This window comes from Psittacula echo (genome assembly GCF_963264785.1).
Source record: "Psittacula echo genome assembly, chromosome: 19".
Taxonomy (NCBI): Eukaryota; Metazoa; Chordata; class Aves; order Psittaciformes; family Psittacidae; genus Psittacula; species Psittacula echo.
In genome coordinates, this window is record NC_137755.1 from 5,923,535 (window position 1) to 5,936,659 (window position 13,125).

The 13,125-nt window shown below is 52.6% G+C and overlaps 1 protein-coding gene and 1 pseudogene across 2 annotated transcripts in view; one reads left to right on the forward strand and one right to left on the reverse strand.

Moving 5' to 3' along the window:
• LOC308228513 (olfactory receptor 14J1-like) overlaps positions 1–8,169 on the reverse strand; it is a 31,478-nt pseudogene extending 23,309 nt beyond the window's left edge. The window contains exon 1 of the transcript in view: positions 7,203–8,169. The product of the transcript in view is annotated as an olfactory receptor 14J1-like (transcript). The remainder of the gene's footprint in view (positions 1–7,202) is intronic.
• The window catches only part of LOC308228605 (olfactory receptor 14C36-like), a gene marked incomplete at both ends in the record, with an annotated part of 74,484 nt that overhangs the window by 27,646 nt on the left and 33,713 nt on the right, over positions 1–13,125 (forward strand). The window lies entirely within an intron of this gene.

The window sequence follows — 13,125 nt, forward strand, 5'->3', positions numbered from 1 at the left end:
TGGAACACCCCATGTTCAGGTGTGCAAGGCCACGGAACCCCACGGAACCCTTCACCAGAGGTGCTGGGAGATGACAACTGCTCCTTGGAACACAAGCTATGGGTGGAGGAGGCAAGAGCAGCTCCTATCCTGGTTCCCGTCTTGGTGCCTGGACAGACAGGAGGGCTGCTCTGACACACTGTGACATTGTTAGCGTCAGGACAAACACATACCCATCGGAATGGTTATATGAGGTGCTTTATTAAGGCGCCGAGAACCAGGGGTACGCACCCAAATCTGGTTCTAACCCCGTCACATCGCGTTCGCAATTTATAAGTTAGAAGTTTCGCAATAGGTATCAGGGATTACTTCATCAGTCCCTTACGACATCAGCCTCTCCTGCGCTTGCGCGGCCCCCTCTGGTGGTCGTCTGGTGGTCGTCCTGATGAAGTAAGGAGTCTTCCTCACTCTGTCCTCTTTTTACCTTGTTCTTTGGACAAGTCCCAACCATTATGTGGATACAGCATTCTTTTATCTTCCTTTGGTATGTGGTTCAGGCCTAATCTTTGGTTCTGCTAAGTTGGAGTTTCTCAGTATATTCTTTTCTACATTTCCTTTATTTTACAAGGTTATATTTGTTTCTATTCCTAAAGTCACCATTGTAGTGTTTAGTTATAAAGTAGCTAGGATACAAACCAGCACAATTGCAGCATTCAGTGTATGAAGCTTCTTTATTGATTTATGATTTCTAAACACAATCGCTTACTGGAATAGTGTCTAAAATACAGAACAGCAAAGTTACAAAATTTTAACATATATACAAAGGCTTTCTTTGCAAACTGCAAACTTTTCAAATATAATCACCGTTAGAATGGTTTCAGAAAATTTCACCTTCCTCTAACAACATCACCTGCCACACACTGTGACGTCACCTGCCATGCACTATGACATCACCGCTCCCACTGCTTATATTGCATGCAGTGACTCCCCACGGCAGTCACTGTGCAGAGACGACTCTGAGAACTTCCCAAAGCAGCACCTGCAGCATCCTTGGGCAGCATCCAAGAGGAGGGACCTTCTGCACTGGCAGCGCCAGCATCCCCAGGTGCATCAACCCTACATGATGGCCCAAGGGCTCATGGGGATCTTCTATCTTCTGCCTGGGAGTCCCTGTTCCAGGGGCACCCACAGTTCGTCCGGTTGCTGCAGCCCTGGCTTGTCTTGGGAACTGGAGCAGTTCTTTGGTGTGAAGGGTTTCAAGGCTGCCTGGTCAGGCAGCGAGGCTGGTGCTGGCCTCAGGGCTGAGCTCCCATCCCTTGGTCAGGCAGCAGGGCTGGTGCTGACATCGGGGTTGAGCTCCCAGCCCCCTGGGTGGTGTTTTGGCTGGGATAGAATTAATTCTCTTTCCTGTAGCTGGTGCAGTGCTGTGTTCTGCCTATATTCTGGCAATAACGTTTGTAACACACTGATGCTTTCGTTGTTGCTCAGTAGCACTTACCCTGATCAAGGACTTTTCAGTCTCTCATGCTCTGCAGTGAGGAGGGGCACAAATAGCCAGGAGGAAGCAGACAGGACACCTGACCCAAACTAGCCAAAGGGGTATTCCATCCCACAGCATGTCATGCCCAGGATAGAAACTGGGGGAGTCACCCTGAAGGGATGGGATTGGGTCAGGCTGGGTATCGCTCAGTGGGTACTGAGCAATTGCATTGGGCATCACTGCTGGTTAGCATTATCCTTTCTCCTGTCTAGTTTTATGCTCTGTCCCTTTTAAACCACAACAGCTCTACAGCAGCAAAGTTTGCTGTACAGCTCTTCATAGTGATTTTAGCGATAGAAGATTTTACCTTTCCTGTTGTTACTCTGATTCTCAGTCTACAACTGAGGGTTGCTATTTTGCGGGGGGGTCTTGTCTGGGGCTGGGGCAGGGTGGGGGCTGGCCCTGGCAGTCTGCCCTATCGGGTCTGGCCATAGGACTGCATTATTGAGTCAGTGGGATTTGTGCTCACAGTAAATAGCGCACAGTGTAGGGAACATAGGAATCTGGTTTGTTTTCTATGCGGATTGAAGTAAAAGGAAGCACTTGGCGGGATGGAGCCATCCCTTTCTTCTGGGGTTGTGGGATGAAGGATGCTGCGAGCGTGCTGTGTGCAGGGGAGCTCAGTGTGGCTGCTGCAGGGCTTGAGGTTTGTCTTTTACTGAGACTGAACCTACGGCTCTGGCAGCAGAGGGCAGAGGCTGGTCCCCCCATGTCCACTCCCAAAGCACCCCTGGGTGCCCAGTGCCATGGGCACGATGCTGCCGCCATCACAAAGCTGTGGTGGTTGCTGTGGAGACGCCCATTGTGATGGGGCCCCCACGCTGAGCGTGGGCTATTGAAGAAGCCAGAGCCCTGCAGGAACCAGTGCAGAGGAGACCCCTCCCTCGGGAGGCTGCATCTCCCGTGGCTGCCCTGCGCATCCAGGTACATGTTCTTTGACTTTGCCATCCTGTTTTAGTGTTGCCTTGAAACACATTGTGGGTGCGTGCTCTAAAGGGAGGAGAAGCTGTCAGGAGATGTGCTGGTGCCATCCCAGCTGTAGGAGCAGGGGCTGGGTGAGGAGGAGGCGCTGGGCTTGTTCATGTGCTTGGAGCTCAGCTCTGCCTGCAGAGGTGCTGGGGGCGAAGCAGGAGCCTTCTGTGTGCAGGAGCTGCTGGTGTCAGAGGTGCTGAGAAGGTGTCAGGGCAGGAGCAGCCCCTGGGCAGTGCAGCTGCTGGTGCTGTCCCTGGGAGCTCAGCTCAAGGGGACCTGCCTGGCTCTGGCCAGGCCCGCGCAAGCCCCCCGAGCATTGCGGAAGGCGGCAGGAGGGGTGCTGGCAGGTTCTAGTGATCCCTGTGCCAGGCATTCCACAAGTCACAGAAATTTCTAAACTGAAAAGTAGAGAAAAAAAACCCCTCAAAATAACTTTTATCCGTTGCCCTTTGCAATCTTCCTGCACTCGGAATCCTAAAATGTGCTCAAATCCCAAAGGTTTTAATGAGCCCCATGGTGTATTTGGGCTGAGTCCATGAACCTCAGGTGCTGAGAGGAGACTGAGGAAACCTTTCAAGAAGTCCAAGTCAGAAACAAAACCCCAAGGCCCTTCAGCATTAATGGACCCCACTGAGGGCTGTTACTGACAAAGCCTCCCCAGGGACTCGTTAAAACAAGTAACTGGAGGCTGTGACTCCTGGGAGACAAGATGCAGGTATCTGGTGGTGAGAAAACCTTTGGTTTGTTTGATGAAGCAGAAAGGCCAAGCCCTGACCACAGCCCTTGGAGAAGAAGAGCCTGAAATCCTGAGAATGAAAGTTCTCCTCAAAGGCCTTGATGAAAGAGGCAACTGCCATAGCCCAGGGCAACAGAGACCTTTTGTTCTTTTGGGCCTTTCAGCCTTGCCAGAATCCTCACTCATCTCTGCTGCAGGCTGTCCTGCACTGGCCCATGCCTGCACCTCTTTCCCTTCAGGCTGTTGACACCCATCTTGCTTTCCCACCTGGCTCTCACCTGGCATTTCTGCACCTTCAGTCACATCTCTGCACCCATCGCTGTCTGCTCCTTGAAACACAAAGCCATGGGCTGAGCCAGACTCCCTCTGGGTGACTTCTTGCACCACAACTCCACATTTGAGAGACATTTCTCTTTCCTAACTTTGAGTCTGAACCTTCTAAATGGCACTTTGCAGAGGTTTCCTTCTCTTCCTGCTAGCAAGAAAACTTCCATCATCTCTGAAGCCACATTTCAAGTAGTTGTAGGCTGCTACTATAGTGTCAATTCAGTAGGTGGAGTGAATATCCCTCAGCAAGGCCATCTACAGGAGGCTTCTAGAGGAATGGGTGATGCCATCAGGATAGAGAACTAAGCACCATGGGAGAGCAGTGGGAAAAGCCAATGGTCTGGATTGAGAACTTCCTGGCAAAAGCCAGAAGTAAAGGTGGTGTCCTTGGGTGCAAGGTACCCCATGTTCAGGGGACATGGCACCTCATTTGGGACAGCTTCTTGCCTGTAGCACCCTCTCTCACTGCAGGAGGTTCCTGCATTCTCCAGGCTCAGGGATGGATCCTGCATTCCAGGCAAGTTTGGGTAGTGCAGGAGAGGCAGACAGGCAGGTCGGCTCATGGGGCATGAGGAGCAGTGTTCAGGCACCCCCAGCAGTGGGCATTCCCCATGTGCCACGCTGAGGCATGTTCCCATGAGGGAAACTTCTCAGACAGCCTCTGCTTTGTCCAGGCTCTGCAGCCACACTCCAGGAACACCTACTCCTCCTCCACCTACAGACATCAACTGCTCTCCATTGCTGGGCTCCATCCTGCTTGTAAGGATTGGTTAAAGCCCTGAACCATCACCTTGCTTCTTGCTGACTTCCCTCCACCCTCCCTCACCTCCCTGCACACTGCTCATTGCCACCAGTAACTCACTGAAGAGTTAAGAAGCTCTCAAGGCTTTCCTCAGGGGGTGACCATGTTTCTCCATTCACCATTGATGGATCCATGGGGTGCCAGGTGTGAGGTTCCTGCAGAGGCAGAGCTGCCCCTGGGCAGAGCCCTGCTGCCGGGAGGGGTGTGCAGGGCAGAGCTGAGCACACAGCCCATGGGATGGGCTCTGGGAGCACTGAGAGGGAGCAGAGCTGGGCCCAGAGCAGCAGCTCCTGGCAGGGACAGCTCCAGGCAGCAGAGACATGGGCAGGGAGTGGGGGGAAAGGGCAGCCCGGGCCTGGGGAGGGTGCGTTCAGGCAGCTCTCTTGGTGCCTGGCACTGGAGGTGGCTGCTGGCCATGCTCTGCTGGGCACAGTCCTTTGCTTCTCCCCATGAGACCTCCGTGTTCTGTCCCTTTAAACCGTGCTGCCCTGCTCTCAGCACGGGACAGGTTTTTGTGGGGGTTCTTAAGAGCAATTTGTGTGTGAAGGCACCTTGCAGGCAGTGGGAGTTTCAGCACAGGGCAGATGGGAAAGGTCTGATGGACACTGCAGCTCTCCTGCCTCTGCACTAATCTGCAAAAAGCTGAGGACTTCTCCCTATTTCAGTACTCTTCAGGTTTTCAGTCATACAGAGAATGTTTTATAACACCCCCTCAAAAAAAACCCTCACAAACCTCAGCAGTGCTATGCCAGTAAATAAATAACACAGTCAAAGAGTCTAAGGCCTTGCTGAGCCTCTCTTGCGCAGACCAGACTCATCGGAGTCATGAGTACATGTAGAGGACTTTACAATCAATCTGGATTTCATCTGACATCCCTTGTGAACGTTAGAGCTGGACAAAGCACTGTTTCACACATAACATGACTCCCAACCAACATGAACACTGCCAGGAATGAGGCAGCCACGGATCCTCTGTGCACCCTGTGCCAGTGTCCCACCACTCTCAAATAGAAAAAAATTCCTCCAAATGTCCAAGCTAAATCTCCCTTTTTTCAGCTTAAATCTATTCCCCCTCGTCCTGTCACTGCACACCCTTCTAAAAAGCCCCTCTCCAGATTTCTCATAGGCCCTGGTTAGCTATGGGCAGATGCTAAGATGTCTCCCTGGAACCTTCTCTTCTCCAGGCGGAACACCCCCATCTCTCTCAGCCTGCCTTCATCGGAGACGTGCTCCAGCCCTTAGAGCACAGCAGTTAATGGCTGGACTCGATGTTCTCAAGGGTCTTTTCAAATGAAATGATTCTGGGATTTCATCTGACATCCCTTGTGAACGTCAGAGCTGGGCAAAGCACAGCTTCAGAGCAAACCTGACTCTCATCCAACCTGGCCTTGAACACTGCCAGGGATGGGGCAGCCACATCTTCTCTGAGCACCCTGTGCCAGCTCCTCAGCACCCTCACAGAGAAGAACTTCCTCCTAATGTCCAAGCTAAATCTGCCTTTTTTTCAGCTGAAGCCATTCCCCCTTGTCCTGTCACTGCACACACTTGCAGAAAGCCCCTCTCCAGATTTCTTGTAGGCCCTGTCTAAGTATGGGCAGATTGCTAGGATGTCTCCCTGCAGCCTTCTCCAGGCTCAGCACCCTCAGCTCTCTCAGCTGTCATCATCAGAGACGTGCTCCAGCCCTCAGAGCAACTTCAGGGCCCTTCATAAACCCATCTTTGTAGGATCATAAGAGAACAGTGTTTGGAAGGGACCCCAGAAGGTCTCAAGTCCAACCGCTCCAGAACAGGGTCACGGCTGGTGGTTCAAGGCTTGATTCAGTCTGAGTTGGAAATCCCCAAGGCCAGAGCCTGCACAGCCTCTCTGGGTGACCTGATGCAGCACTTGCCTGAGCCTATGGGAACAAGGTTTCCTTCTGTCCTGCCTGAACCTCTCCTCTGTCACTCTCCCCCATTGCCTTTTGTTTTCACACCAGGCACCATTGTCAGGAGCCTGGCTCTGTATTCTCCATGTCCTCCTTGCTGGTACAGGCAGCCAGTCCCCAACAGCCTTCCCTTCCCAAGATCTCAGGTCCCCATCAGCCTTCCCTTCTCCAGGCTGGACAAGCCCAGCTCCCCCAGCCTCTCCCCACAGGCACCGTGCTCCAGTCCCCACCTGTCCTGAGGGCCAATTGCTAAACCCGCTCCTGCTTGCCAATAGCGTTCCTGAACTGGGGATCTGAAACCTGGATGGAGTATTCCAGAGCATCCCTTCCCTTGTTCTCCTGCCGTGCTCCTGGTCATACAGCCCGCCATGCTGCTGTCCTCCCTTGCTGCCAGGGCACACGCTGCCTCCTGTCCAGCTCCTGCCCACCCAGTTCTTTCCCATGGGCTGCTCCCAGCCAGGCAGCCCCAGCCTGGGCCATTGCAGGGGAGTCCTCTGCAGGGACCCCTGTGTCCCCTGCTCTCCTGCCCAGGACACCCTGAGAGCTCTGCAGCCCCCCCATGCCATCCCATCTCCCCACACCAGCACAACAGCCCTGGCCCTTGGGCTCCTCAAGAGCTCTTCCTGCTCCAGGCACAGAGCAGCCACCCCAGAGCTGGAGCAGCCAGAAAGCTGATTTCATTCCCCTTCATTCCTGCCATGTGAGCACATATCACAGAGAAGAAGTTGCTGCAGGATCATTTATTTCCCTTAAATACAATGAAAGAACCCCACTGACACAAAGTCTGTGGGTCACACAACATGGGTGGCTAGTTAAGCTGGAGATGAAAACTGACATTTCTATGAAGACAACATAACTACAAATTGAAACAGGAAACCAAATGTAAAGAAAGAAACTCAGACGTGGCCTATCATGACCTACACTGGCAGCCCTTTCCAGGGTAAAGCAAGCAGTACATGGCTGCTGAAACACATCCAGTCACCAGCTTCCTCACAGCATCCTTGAGCTCCTGGTTCCTCAGGCTGTAGATGAGGGGGTTCACTGCTGGAGGCACCACCGAGTACAGCACTGACACCACCAGATTCAAGGATGGGGAGGAGATGGAGAGGGGCTTCAAATAGCCAAAGGTAGCAGTGCTGACAAAGAGGGAGAGCACGGCCAGGTGAGGGAGGCACGTGGAAAAGGCTTTGTGGCGTCCCTGCTCAGAGGGGATCCTCAGCACAGCCCTGAAGATCTGCACATAGGACCCCACAATGAACACAAAACAGCCAAGTGCCAAACAGAAACCAAGCACATGAAGCCCAACTCCCCTGAGGTAGGAATGTGAGCAGGAGAGCTTGAGGATCTGGGGGATTTCACAGAAGAACTGCTCCACAGCATTGCCTCGGCAGAGGGGGAGTGAAAATGTATTGGCTGTGTGCAGCAGGGCAGTGAGAAACCCAGCGCCTCAGGCAGCTGCTGCCATGTGGACACAAGCTCTGCTGCCCAGGAGGCTCCCGTAGTGCAGGGGCTTGCAGATGGCCACGTAGCGGTCGTAGGACATGACAGTGAGGAGGGAAAACTCGGCTGACATGAAAAAGAGAAAGAAAAAGGCCTGTGCAGCACAACCTGTGTAGGAGACGGCCCTGGTGTCCCACAGGGAATTGGCCATGGATTTGGGGACAGTGGTGGAGATGCAGCCCAGGTCCAGCAGAGAGAGGTTAAGGAGGAAGAAGTACATGGGGGTGTGGAGGTGCTGGTCGCAGGCTGTGCTGGTGATGATGAGGCCGTTGCCCAGGAGCGCAGCCAGGAAGATGCCCAGGAAGAGCCAGAAGTGCCAGAGCTGCAGCTCCCGCCTGTCTGCGAATGGCAGGAGGAGGAAGTGGGTGATGGAACTGCCGTTGGACATCTGCTGCCTCTGGGCATGGGGCACTGTCAGAGGAGAAAAAGACAGTGACAGGTTAGGACAGGAGGGATGTCAGATACAGAAGTTCAATTTACACACTCACGACTCTGGACACTTTCGGTCTGCATAGGAGAGGCTCAGTGTGACTTCGTCATGATTGTGTCTGAGGTTGGTTTTTTTGTTTGTTTTCCCAGTGTCACATCTGAAGACTGACTCTATTAGGGATAAAATTCCTAATTAAGTTTTTGAAGGCAACTGTGAAGAGTCTGAGCATGGGAGAGACAAAAGGGCTCAGCTGTCTGTGGGGAAGTCATTGCTAGGCCACTCTCCATCATCTTTACCAAGTCTTGGGAAACAGGAGAGGTGCCTGAGGACTGGAGGAAAGCAAATGTCACTCCAGTCTTCAAAAAGGGCAAGAAGGAGGACCTGGGTAACTATAGACCGGTCAGCCTCACCTCCATCCCTGGGAAAGTGATGGAACACCTTATCCTTGATGCCATCTTAAGGCATGTCAAGGATAAGAAGGTTATGAGGGGCAGTCAACATGGCTTTACCAAGGGGAAGTCATGCTTGACCAACCTCATAGCCTTTTATGAGGAAATAACATTGTGGATGGATGATGGCAGAGCGGTGGATGTGGTCTACCTTGACTTCAGCAAAGCATTTGACACAGTCTCCCACAGCATCCTCATAGCTAAATTGAGGAAGTGTGGTCTGGATGATCAGGTAGTGAGGTGGACTGCAAACTGGCTGAAGGACAGAAGCCAGAGAGTTGTAGTCTATGGGGCGGAGTCTAGTTGGAGGCCTGTATCTAGTGGAGTGCCTCAAGGGTCAGTACTGGGACCAGTATTATTTAATATATTCATCAATGATTTAGATGAGGGAATTGAGTGTACTGTCAGCAAGTTTGCTGATGACACTAAGCTGGGAGGAGTGGCTGACACGCCAGAAGGCTGTGCTGCCATCCAGCGAGCTCTGGACAGGCTGGAGAGTTGAGCAGGACTTGATGAAATATAACAAGGGAAAGTGTAGAGTCCTGCATCTGGACAGGGACCTGCTGGAGAGAGTCCAGCGCAGGGCAACTAAGATGATTAAGGGAGTGGAGCATCTCCCTTATGAGGAAAGGCTGAGGGAGCTGGGTCTCTATAGTTTGGAGAAGAGGACACTGAGGGGTGACCTTATTAGTGTATATAAATATATGAAGGGGGAGTGTCACGAGGATGGAGCCAGGCTCTTCTCAGTGGCAAACAATGATAGGACAAGGGGTAATGGGTACAAACTGGAACACAAGAGGTTCCACTTAAACTTGAGAAGAAACTTCTTCTCAGTGAGGGTGACGGAACACTGGAACAGGCTGCCCAGGGAGGTTGTGGAGTCTCCTTCTCTGGAGACATTCAAAACCCGCCTGGACACATTCCTATGTAACCTTATCTAGATGTTCCTGTTCCGACAGGGGGATTGGACTAGATGATCTTTTGAGGTCCCTTCCAATCTCTAACATACTGTGATACTGTGACAGCACTGGGCATCCATGGCTGCACACCCACATTCACACCATGCAGCCAGCCCCGGGAAAAGGGACCTGCCTTGTCCTGTCCCTCGCATGGTGCAGAGAGAAGCCCTGCTCTGCAGCACATCCTCCTCCTTATCTACACAGAGAAACCAAGAGAGTCCTCCTGACAGATCCCATGGCCTGTCCGAGGCAGCAGCTTGAGGAGATCCCTCCAGGAACTGCAGCTGCATTGCCCTGCACCCAGAGCCTTACCATGCACAGGGCTGGGAAGGTTTCTCCTGCAGGGAGCTCTCAGCATCCTCCCCTGCCAAGTGCCTTTAAGCTCTCTGAGGCTCGCAGGTCTCCCCTGGGTGCCTGCAGGCAGTGCCCCAGCCCTGCTCCTGGCCAGAGCTGTCTCTCTGCAGCACTGCCCGCTTGCCAGCATCTATCTGCGTCCCAGGAGCCCAGCCCAGCTCAGCAGCAGGGGCCCATCCCAAGGTGGCTCTGCCTCTGCCCTGCTGGGCACCCTCCAGGGCTCCCTGGTGCTCCAGGGGAACTCCATGGGAAAAAGCCTGAAGCAAGCCCTGATGTTCCCTCCCTCAGCTGGCAGACACACTGCCTGCCTCCAGTGTCATTTCTCTGATGAGACAGAGTTTGGTCTGAAAAATAAGATTTTGTAGAATCATGGAACCGTTTAGATTGGAAAAGACCCTTAAGAACATTAAGTCCAGGAAGGGATTCTATAGGTACGTAGCGAATAAAAGACAGACTAGGGACAATGTAGGTCCCCTCCAGAAGATATCGGGAGAACTGGCTACCATGGATTTGGGGAAGGCTGAGGTTCTTAATGACTTCTTTGCCTCGGTCTTCACTGGCAAAGGCTCTGACCCCACCACCCAAGTCTTGGAAGGCAGACGCAGGGACTGTGAGAATAAAGACCCTAGGCCCACTGTAGGAGAGGATCTGGTTCAAGACCATCTTAAAAACCTGAACGTACACAAGTCCATGGGACCTGACATCCATCTGCGCGTCCTGAAGGAGCTGGCAAATGAAGTTGCTAAGACACTGGCCATCATATTTGAAAAATCATGGCAGTCAGGTGAAGTTCCTGACGACTGGAGAAAGGGAAATATAACCCCCATTTTCAAGAAGGGGAAAATGGATGAGCCGGGGAATTACAGACCAGTCAGTCTCACCTCCGTGCCTGCCAAAATCTTGGAGCAGATTCTCCTGGAAGGCATGCTAAGGCACATGAAAAACAACAAGGTGGTTGGTGACAACCAGCATGGCTTCACTAAGGGGACATCCTGCCTGACCAATTTGGTTGCCTTCTATGGTGGGGCTACAAAACTGACGGACAGGGGCAGAGCAGTTGATGTCATCTACCTGGACTTGTGCAAAGCGTTTGACACTGTCCCACACGACATCCTTGTCTCTAAATTGGAGAGACATCAATTTGATGGGTGGACCACTCAGTGGATAAAGAACTGGCTGGATGGCCGCAAGCAAAGAGATGCCTTCAATGGCTCGATGTCTGTCTGGAGACCGGTAACAAGTGGTGTCCCTCAGGGATCGGTGTTGGGACCGGTCTTGTTCAACATCTTTGTCAGTGACATGAACAGTGGGATTGAGTGCGCCCTCAGCAAGTTTGCCGATGACACCAAGCTGTGTGGTTCGGTTGATACGCTGGAGGGAAGGAATGCCATCCAGAGGGACCTTGACATGCTTGTGAGGTGGGCTGATGCCAACCTTCTGAAGTTTAACCATGCCAAGTGCAAGGTCCTACACCTGGGTTAGAGCATTCCCAGGCACGGCTACAGGTTGGGCAGAGCAGAGATTCAGAGCAGCCCTGTGGAGAAAGACTTGGGGGTGCCACGGCACCGCGGCAGCACATCGGGGCTGCTGGAAGGCGGCGAAGGCCCTGCTGGGAAACTGGAGGGTTTCAGCAATGCCCACGGAAGTGCTTCCACCAGCATGCTTGGAAGGACACCCAACATTGCAGAACATGGCAGGGCCCTGGCAGTCTGCACCAACCCTGCAGAATCTCCTCAAGCATTCTAGATGGAGGCAGAGGCCTCAGCAGGCTCTGGCAAGGCTGTGGAATAACACCGGGCATTCCAGAATGCGCAGGTGCTCTGGAACTGTGCTAAAGCCCTCAGGAGCCTGACCACCATTCAGAAAGGTGGCAAAAGCCATGGTGGACCTTGGAAGCCCTCCAGGTATTCCAGCCTCAGGGATCGTTATCAGACTTGCTCATGCTCCTTCACCATCAGAGCCGCTTCCCACGGAAACTCCTGGAATTGTCCCCAAGTAAGTCCAGAGTCTGTTCTCTGCTGCTGGCCTTCCTCATGCCCTTTAGCATCTGAGTCCCCACTATTGCATGCTCATGGCAGCCAAGGCTGACACTGATGATCACATCCTGACCAGCTTTTCCAGGGGTGCATCACCCCTCTTGCCCCGCCCTGCACCTGTGTTAACCCGTTGTGCCAAGACCCTCCACACTGTTGCACCCTGTTGCTTTGCATGGCCAGGAACTGCCAGGGCAATTACCTGCAAGGTACCAGCTCATTAGCCTGGAGACTTCCTTAGCTGCTGGCAAAAGACCTTTTCTGTTTCCCCTCCCTGAGCAAGTAGTTTGTAACTGTGAGAACAATGTCGCTCTTACCGACTCCTCTGATCCTCAGTCACAAAAGCCAACCCAACCTGTTCCCTGTCACACAGAGGACCTCCAGAAATCCAGGTTTCCCCTTCATGCAGGGGGCATCCACCCTCCTCATCCTTCTTGTCTCCATGCTACATCTCTTGGGGTTCCAGCCATCAAAGGGACATGAGACTACCTGTATAATTCTGTCCTTACAGAGCTAGATCTAGGGAACTGCATTTTAAATGATGCCTCACAGAGTCCAGTGCATTTTCTCCTGGGACAGCAACAGACCAGCAGGTCCTGGTGAAAAACATTCTCTCAGCACCTTGGATGCTGCCCCTTTGGTCTCATGAACTGGTAAGGCTGTAGTCTGCAAAGACCCTAACCCCTGACTTGATCCCCATCCAGTGCTGGTTGTTTCCCTTTCCCATCCAGGGTCCTTTCTCAAAGCACAAAGTCCTGAGAGATCTTGCTGGTGGTAACTGAGGCAAAGAGGAGATAGGCTGTCTGAGATCTACCTGCATGTACTCTTGCTTTATTTAGTGGTGGTCCTGTGTTATCTTGTTTCTTCTTTAACTGTTCCCGAAGTAGGAGCATCTCATCCTGGTGCTCTTGAATTCCTGTTTGAGCTTGTCTGAGATTTGCTATGACCCATCGCTGTGCATAAAGGATGCTGTCTCTGAAAGCCAGATGTAGCCAAGCACACAGTTAAAATGCTTGGGCTGTCCCTTAGCTGAATCATCAAGGGAGTGAGTAGAGACCCTGCAGTGATGTACTTTGTGTTCACTCAATGCCTGCAGCTAAAGGGTGGCAGAAAGGACAG